The sequence below is a fragment of the Leucopleurus acutus genome (genome assembly GCF_964270905.1).
Source record: "Leucopleurus acutus genome assembly, chromosome: 2".
NCBI classification, from domain to species: Eukaryota; Metazoa; Chordata; class Mammalia; order Artiodactyla; family Delphinidae; genus Leucopleurus; species Leucopleurus acutus.
This window is the reverse complement of record NC_139143.1, coordinates 12,920,805-12,930,764: the sequence shown is the minus strand read 5'-3', so window position 1 is coordinate 12,930,764 and position 9,960 is coordinate 12,920,805. Positions and strand designations below refer to the sequence as shown.

Below are 9,960 nucleotides of genomic sequence, written 5' to 3'. Positions count from 1 at the left end.
AATAGTTAGTTAATAGTAACATTACAACATTAACAGTTTCTGGGAGAATAAGTTCATTATGATGATAGGTACAAAAATCTGTGGTGCATGATAAAAGTTTGTGGTTGATTAATCAGTGGAAGCAATTGGTAATTATGGTATTCTGAGAAATGTGATGGTGAAAGCATTGACAAACACAAAGTGGCAACTTAAGCAGCAGATCAAGGAAGCTATTTATTGAAAAACATATCTTTTGCTTATAATATAATATGTTTCACACATTTTACAATGAACTAGTAATATAGCACTGAAGAAGATATTCCCGCTTTTGATGAATTTACTGTCTAGATGTATAAAAGACAAGTGAGTTGGCAATTATAATACTGTGTCATAAGTGCTAAGCTAAGGTATACACACAGTTACAAGAAAAGTTGCTAAGAGGATATGATTTCAGAGAGGGAAAATGCCAGAGACAAGGAGAATAGTCATGAAAGAATTGTAGTAATTCAAGAGTGGCATAATAATGACTTGAAATCGTAACAATTAGAATAGAAACAGTTCTTGGCTTGGATTGAAGAATAGGGGATATCAAGAAAGACTATCTCAGAGTTAACAAGAACACCAGAGGCATCTGGTGCCATGGGATGAGGGAAGAGAGCCAGAGCTCTAGGGAAAGGCAGGAGTCGTCAATAGAAGCTGACCTTGCAGACAAATAAAATGAAAATTCAAATTGTATGCATTCTTTCATAACAATGTTATATTTGAAACCCATTTTGAATATATAAGGATATAAAAATAGTTTTTTCTCCCTTTTAAAAAAAAAAGATCTTATTGGCAAATTGGGCTTTGGATAAGAGTATACGAGAACGAAAATGTAACAAGGAGTTGACGAGAGGTGACATGATGAGTAAACCAAGTGCACTGAAACTGGAGAATATTGACAGGGGGTGTGGAGATAGACCATTACATAAAGGATAGTTTCCAAACTAGATAATTTATATATAAATTAGCAGGCATTGAGAACATTAATTTCCTCCAACAGTACATTAAGATGTGCGCAAAGATGTTCCAAGTGGAAAATTTGAAAACTTCAACCTGAGCAAGTGATTTCTGTTACCTCAGTCACTTTATTGAACTCTAAATAGAAACCTGAGGAGTATTTGAACGGTGTAGGGAATGAAGTCTAAGTCTTAGATCAGTGTCAAGACGTATTGACCAAGAATTACAATGGTGATGTTATGTCCATACATAAAGGACAACTCTATCATAGAACAAATTTTTTTCTAGGTTGAAATAGGCGGATGTTGCATTAAACAGAAGTAGGAGTTTAAAATTCGGTTTAATTAAATCATTTAACTCTTGCCTTCACACTCATTAGCAACACAACAGTGTATGAAATAATATGAACTGACAAAATGGAGCTGTAGCATAAATGATTATTGATCATTTCTACATGTTTCTGTTACCAATATGAAACTTTTGCTAAATAAGAACATATGTATCAAATAATTTGGTAAATTATAAATTTCTTTAATGCTTCCTTTAAGAAATTTTCAAACCAAATGCTAACATTCAGAAATTTAATTTCTATACAGTTGTATAGCTTTAGGGGTTTTTTTGTTTGTTTTTACATTTATTAAGCAAATTTGCTAAATATTAAACCTTATTTGTAATTATGATGCAAAAACACAGCTGAGGAACTAAACACATAAATTGGGTTCTGTCATAAATATACAGAGCGTACACAGAATGCTCAGGTAGTATAAACAAAAAAGCAGTGAATCTGGCTGAAGATACTGTAAATATTGTGATACACAATTTTATTTATAATTCAACTAGAATATAGAGAGGATAATTTCCATCCCTCAGGGTTGTTTATACCATGTATAGTTAGAGAATTTTTCTCGCATAGTTTGTTTTCCAGTTTTTGCTTTTGGTCCTAAGTAAGAATTCAATTATCAACATTCTTGGCTCTTGAAAGATAAGAATCTCCTTGACAAACCAGCATTACAGTTTTTGCAAGAATACTTGAACAATCTAATATAAGAGCTTTAATCAGGACCTTTTTCTAAAATAGCTTACATTCTGATAAAATCAAAATCTAGTAGAAAATGCTTTATTACCTTCCACTGTGTTTTTAGAGAATAGTCAAGCTTATTTTTGATGCCCTGTAAATAAGTACATATCATAAATAACATATAACAATATGAAATTGTTAACTCTTACATGATCAAGACAGTACATTTACAGTGCTTTCTTTAATCTGACTTGTTCATCCACATGCATTATGCTTCAAAGGTATAGGTATAAATAAAAGTTTTGATATATAATTTAAGCATTATATATGCAAATATAGGATAAATAGAAATAAAGGATTCAGTATGAAAGTAAAATGTCAATAAATACATAGGCTGAGTAAGTTAAAATGAATAGTTTTGCAGTATGATCTTGAGAAGATTAGTAAAATTATAAGAATGGAAATGAGAATTCATTAACAACAAAAATATATTAATATTTAGATAAACAAATCTGACTCTCACAATGTCTTAGTAATTTAGGATAAAATTTGGATAGATATGAAAAGAAAAAAATTGAAATAAATTATATGTGATATTTTAGAAAAAAGATACCTACATTTATTCCTTAAAAAATAATTTCCAAAAAAGAAAAAATTTATATGTGATGAAACATAATAATAAGAAAAATATTTTTCAGGATAACAATTCCTTCTACTTTTTCTTAGAACTTAATTGTATAAACTAGTTTAGTTTTGGAAGTGGTATTTCTACTTTTGTCTAATCACATCCTAGGAGATTTGGTAGTTTTTCTGTGAAAAACTCAATGGAAATCTTTATAAATTGTTCGTCATAGATGATTTCTGGTTAGTTGTAGGATATTTTTTAAAACTTATGTTTCAACGCTGAGTATAATTTGTTCTTCAGACAATCAAGAGTCAATGCTGTGTTGCAGATTTTGTGGTAATTTATAATTTGTGACAATAATTGTAAGAAAATTTTAGGAGACTAGGAATCTTTATTAATTTCTCAATCCTAAAGATTTGAAATTATTCTGAGAACATTGTGAAAAAACCCTAATACTGTGCTGAGTAACAGAAATAGAGCATGCACAATATATAATACTCTGATATTACCCAGCCAATCTTTTATCTGGTGAAAGAGACAGGCTTGTAACTAAAATCTATTACAAAATTACTATACTTTTGTCTAACTGATACTTGAAAAGCTTAGGAAAAATTAATAAGACTTAATTCAACCTAGAAAAAATAGGAACACTTAATACAGCCAAAAAGGATTTGATTTTGGAGAGAAGGTACAACTTGAATAAATATGACTTATCTGGAGATGAATATGACTTTATCAGGTCTTGCCCATAGTGAATTTCAGGCAAAATAGAATTTTCTAGCTCATCCATTCTACAGCAAGTATCACCCCTCATTTAATTTAATGGTAGTGTAAATCATATAGTATTGTAGTCATTTTCAGCTTTACCTTTTCCACAAATCGTGAACTTCTTCTCATTTTCACCTTTGTATCTAACTCACTTTTATACCCCAGTACTTGTACCTAGCTATTTATCTGAAAACACTTGTTGGCATATTACCGATTAAACTAAGGCATCTTATATTTGTTATAATAAAATTTCAGCCTATGGGTTGTATTTTCCATCTTAGATCCAAGTTTAGTCTTCTATTTTCACATAATAAGAAATGGGTAACTAATCATAGAATGTTTTCAGAGTCATATTCAGTCACAGGGAATAGAATAATTGGCCTACTTCAGAAGCATAGCTTTTCCTGAGATGTATATGTAGTACATATCACATTGTGTGCTTTATTACTATAACATATAAGTACATAGACGCTTCAGAACATTATGTGTATAAGATAAAATTAAAATAATTACAATGAAATCTCCTTTACAATCATATTTCTACTATGAAAAATACTTGTAATAAGTAAAATATAATCCATGTAGAGTTTGACAGGTCTTATGAAAGCAAATATACTTGAAATATGTTTTGGGCAGTTTGAACCGTTCTTACAAATGACTTTCACAGTAGTCTTTGCATTTTCTGAGATCAAATACTTCTAACTTAATAGCAAGTGTATGTCTTTTAGAGGTGTACTGAACACATTGAAGTGATGACTGCAGTTGTCTGAAATGAAGTCACAATCTAACTAGAGATCTCCACGGTGATTAGGTGTATTTGCTTGCCTGTTATAAAATGAAAAGAGAAAAAATGTAATGTAACTACATTCAATCATTTGAGTTTGAATTTTAGTAAGTGTATTCATTCATAAAATTGCTCGTAATAGGCTATTTAGTTTAAATGGTGAATTCACAAATACTTATGGAATGCTACCTTGTTCTAGGAAATGTGCTAAGTACTGTAAATTCAACAAGGAGGTTTTGTAGGGAAGTGGAGTTCAATAAGCAAGAGCAACTTTAAAAAATGCATATAGTAAAATTATTTGTATGTATACAAATGTATACAGTAAAATTTGTGTAATTAGTAAAATAATATTATGTTCTGGAGTCAGAAAGAAGAACACTGAAATCTGGCCTCAGAAGACCTCTGGAGGGACAGGCGGGCTGAATCCTAGAGGCTGAGTGGGAGTTGATTGGATGAAAATGGGTGAAGCACACACAAGGCAAAGTGATTGGTGTTACCTCAGTCATAGAAATGAGACATAAGGTGGTTTCGGAGGTTACCTTAAGCTACTAGATCATACTGTAACATAAATTTCAGGTCTAAGAGTGAACAACTGTTGGAGGAGGTCACCGAAATGCTGTGACTGGCAGTTGACCCACTAGTTGGACCCAGGCAATAGGAGGCTCCTCACCCTATCCACTATCTTGGAATGTACCTTCTTCCCACGATTCCCACACTAGGGACTGTTTCAAGGACACAGCCTTGAGAGAGTAAGGCATTGGGATCATCTAGACCATGTAATACATGACCAAACCCCGTTAGGGCCTCTATATGAACTTTTTCTACAAATTGAAGTATAGTTGATTTAGTATGTTCTGTAAGTTTCAGGTGTACAGCAAGATGATTCATATATATATATATATATATATATATATATATATATATTATTTTTCAGACTCTTTTCCATTATAGGTTATTAAAAGATATTGAATGTAGTTCCCTGTGCTATAGAGTAGGTCCTTGTCATTTATATATTTTATGTATAAAGTATGTATATGTTAATCCCAAACTCCTAATTTATTTCCCCCCCTTTCCCCTTTGGTAACCATTAGTTTGTTTTCTATGTCTGTGAGTCTGTTTCTGCTTTGTCAGTAAGTTCATTTGTATCATTTTTTTTAGACTCCACATATGATTGCTATCATATATTTGTCTTTCTCTGTATGACTTACTTCACTTAGTATGATAATCTCTAGGTTCATCCATATTGCTGCAAATGGTATTATTTCATTCTTTTTTATGGCTGAGTAATATTCTATTACATTCTATATATGTACCACATCTTCTTTATCCATTCCTTTGTCGATGGATATTTAGGTGGCTTTCACATCTTGGCTATTGTAAATAGTGCTGCTATGAACATTGGGGTGATGTATCTTTTCAAATTAGAGTTTTCATCTTTTCAGGATATAAGACCAGGAGTGGGATTGCTGGTTCATATGATAATACTATTTCTAGTTTTTTAAGGAACCTCCATACTATTCTCCATAGTGGCTGTACCAATTTACATTCCCACCAACAGTGTAGGAGGGTTCCCTTTTCTCCACACCCTCTCCAGCATTTATTATTTGTAGACTTTTTGATGATGGCCATTTGACTGGTGTGAGGTGATACCTCATTGTAGTTTTGATTTGTCTTTATGTAATAATTATCGATTTTGAGCATCTTTTCATGTGCCTTTTGTCCATCTGTATGTATTCTTGGAGAAATGTCTATTTAGGTCTTCTGTCCATTTTTTGATTGGGTTGTTTGTTTTTTTGATATGGAGCTATATGAGCTGTTAATATTTTTGGAAATTAATCCCTTGTTGGTAGCATCATTTGCAAATATTTTCTCCCCTTCTTAGGTTGTCTTTTCATTTTGTTTATTGTTTCCTTTGCTGTGCAAAAACTTTTAAGTTTAATTAGGTCCCTAATTAGGACAGTATAGTAAATGACCATACCCTGTTAAGGCCTCTGTATGAGCATTTAAGATTCTGACAGGTGGGTGTGGAGATCTACTCATCCTGAAGCTGCTCAAGACAAGTATGTAAGTTCCCCTTGCTTATTAAATTGCCACCTACCAATTTGGAGTGGTCTGCCTCTTTCTTTGGTATCTCCTTGCCCTCCTTGTACAGAGGCCAGTTTAGAATGTCACCCAGTGGGGCGGGAACTAGTTGGTAGGGAACATAAAAATATTCACAAAGAACTGTTTTCTAAAACTGACGACCACAGCAGCAAGAGAGGAGAACACAGCTATAGAGCAATGCTTCCAGGGATGGGACTTTCCAGATATTTCCTGAATTACTTGCCAAGTTTTTCAGCCACAGAAATTGTCTTTGTGCTTGATTCCATTCTTTTAATACTGTCGCTTTCTCTGTCTTGTTTTATCTTTCCCCCTTAAATATTACTTTTTTCCATTGCATGTCCATAAAATAGTCATTTCATCTGCTATAAAGTTTGTTGTTGCCTCATCACTGCATTGAAAATGCACCCTTTACCTCCCACTGCTTGAGCCAAACTACTGGCTGTACATTTTTCACATCCTCTGAGTGGCAGCAGCAGCAGCAGTGGGACCGCTTCTGAAATGCTGTCATCTAGTTTTCTGATGTGACCCAGGAAGAAGGGAGAGACTGACTCGGGGCATTATAGAAAGGGGCCAGTCGGAGGTGGGGAAGCCACCAGCCGCGGGCCGGGGGCGGGGTCTCTAGGCCGAAGAACCCTGGGAGGCCCCTGGGGAGGCCCCGGGGGAGTCGGCACTGCTCCAGGGGAGCTGCTAGGCCCGCCTCTGCCCCCGGCAGAGGGCGCGGAGAGCTTTGCTGTTCAAAGAGGGGCCCGTGGTAGCATCGGCACCACCTTATCAGAAGTGCAGAATCTCGGGCCTCTCTCCAGACCTACTGAATCAGAATCTGCGTTTGAACAAGATTCTCAGGATATCCGTGGTGATCTTGGAAGAGTCCGTATCACGGAATCGATCTCTATGATGGAAAACCCCAAGTGCCTTAGCGAAACTTTTTTGCCTAATGGCATAAGTGGTATCAAAGGTGCAAAGAAAGTCTCTGTAGGTGTAATTGGAAGTGGGGATTTTGCTAAATCCCTGACCATTTGACTTATTAGATGTGGCTATCATGTGGTCATAGGAAGCAGAAATCCTAAGTTTGCTTCTGAATTCTTTCCTCATGTAGTAGATGTCACTCACCATGAAGATGCTCTAATAAAAGTAAATATAATATATGTTGCCATACATAGAGAACATTACATCTCCCTGTGGGACCTGAGACATCTGCTTATGGGTAAAATCCTTGATTGATGTGAGCAATGACACGAAGATAAACCAATACCCAGAATCCAATGTGGAATATTTGGCTTCATTATTCCTGGACTCCTTGATTGTGAAAGGATTTAATGTTGTCTCAGCTTGGGCACTTCAGTTAGGACCTAAGGCTGCCAGCCGGCAGGTTTATCTGTGCAGCAACAACATTCAAGCTTGACAGCAGGTTATTGAACTTGCCAGTCAGTTGAATTTAATTCCCATTGACTTGGGATCATTATCATCAGCTAGGGAGATTGAAAATTTACCCCTGCGACTGTTTACTCTCTGGAGAGGGCCAGTGGTGGTAGCCTGGCCACGTTTTTCTTTCGTTATTCTTTTGTCCGAGGTGTGATTCATCCATATGCTAGAAACCAGCAGAGTGACTTTTACAAGATTCCTATTGAGATTGTGAATAAAACCTTGCCTATAGTTGCCATTACTTTGCTGTCCCTGGTCTACCTGACGGGTCTCCTGGCAGCTGCTTATCAGCTTTATTAAGGCACCAAGTATAGGAGGTTTCCACCTTGGTTGGAGGCCTGGTTACAGGTAGAAAACTGCTGGATACTAAGCTTTTTCTTCGCTTCAGTCCATGTTGCCTACAGCCTCTGTTTACCAGCGAGAAGTCCAGAGAGATACTTGTTTCTCAACATGGTTTATCAGCAGGTTTGGGACGTACTTGATATTTATCTGATGCTAGTAAAATACTTGATTAGTATAATTTGTAAAACATAAGATTTAAAATACTGTAAAAATTTACATACCTTGTAATAGAAATTTTGGTATATTTAGGGAGGGGAAAGAATTATTCTTTAAATAATGTTTCTGCATAAGAATTACGTGGCTAATTCAAAATCATTTAGAGTAAAAGCTGCTGCTATCCCTTTCTTTGCAGAATAAAAGCAGAGAAGTAAAAAAAAAAAAAAAAAAAGGGGGGGCCAGTCACCGTAGAGTGACTATATTTTTTAACATTGCATTTTATCAAAAGAATATTTTTTCTTTCCCTTTAAGAAGTTTTGATCAATTACAGCAGCTCAGAATATCATGGACATCTCTGCACCTCCAAAATACAATAACCTGTCAATGAATATGATGAATTAATCATAAATCCAAGACCACAAAGTCATTATTCAAAAATTGACAAAGTGCATCATGTTTTGAAATAAAAGGCTGTTGTAAAGCATTACTACCCTTTTACTTATCAAAGTCAAGTGGTAGTTTTAACAAGTTAGTTTCCACAAAAGCTTTAACAAGATGAATGGATTTATAACACTGTCAGATACAAATAAGAAAAACTTGGAAATAACTGACGAAAAAAAGCCCAAGAGACTTTTTTCCATTCATCCTCACCATCACAGGTACTGTCTGACATACATCTCGTCTTTCTGATGTTCAGTACAAGAGATTACGTATCTGACACTGGATTTTTATAGGTAAATACAAGAATTCCTTATTATAAAATGGTCTTTTGAGAAATTTATAATATTTTGGCATCACTTTCAAGAAGAAACAAGGACTCAAAAATATAAGTAACTTCAACTTATACATTCTTCCACTCTCCTGCCTCTTGCTGTAGAATTTGTAAAAACTAAAATACCCTGTTGTAGCTGTTTATACTTTACATATATGATACCACTGGGAAAAACTTTTAAAGGATCTTATGATAGTATGAAAATAGATTTCATTTATGATTCCCCCCAAAAAAATTTAAATCGATTTTTAATATTTGAACAAACTCAAATAAATCTCAATTAATGTATTTTTTTTTGTCAAATACAGCTTTAGAAATGTTTTGATTCCAGACATTTCAAGGAATGAAAGTACATGAATTTGAATGAATTCACCATGACCAAAAACCAACAGCTATTTGTTGGTTTTATTAGTTCATTACCTAATTATTTGTTAATTTGTGCAAAATAAAGTGGCCTCATTGAACGTTTTAATGATTTTGCTGCTTGTTTATACAGTGTTAAGCATATATAAAGTTTTCAATAAATGCTAGTTATTGTCATCATAATTATACTAATCTGCATCTCTTGGACTCCTCCATTTTCAGAGAACTTTCACTACTGATACTCTGTGTTTATATGTTTTCACCCTCTCCTCCTCCACTGTTGCCATTTCATCACCATTAGTATTTAATAAAGATTAAATTTCACAGTGAAATGATTGACGTTTCTGACTCAAGTGCTCGTGACTCTCCATTGGTCTTCCATTGCTGCCTCCCTGGTCACGTGGTCTTCTCTCTTCATGAGTCTGTGTCTTCTCCTCTACTTATAGGGAGACAAGTCCTGTGGATTAAGGACCATCCTAATCAGTATAACCTCAGACTAACTTGATTACACCTGCAAAGACCCTGTTTCCAAATTAGGTCACATTCAAAGGTACTAGGAGTTAGGACTTCAGCATACCTTTTGTGGGATGCAATTCAACCCTTAATATTCTTGTTTTCATATCAGTGTT

The 9,960-nt window shown here is 34.6% G+C and overlaps 1 pseudogene across 1 annotated transcript; it reads left to right on the top strand.

The window, feature by feature from the left end:
* The first annotated feature begins 879 nt into the window (after positions 1-879).
* On the top strand, positions 880-8,610 carry LOC309957998 (metalloreductase STEAP2-like; annotated as a pseudogene). The gene is made up of 2 exons: positions 880-926; positions 6,807-8,610. The product of its transcript is annotated as a metalloreductase STEAP2-like (transcript).
* The last annotated feature ends 1,350 nt before the right edge of the window (positions 8,611-9,960 follow it).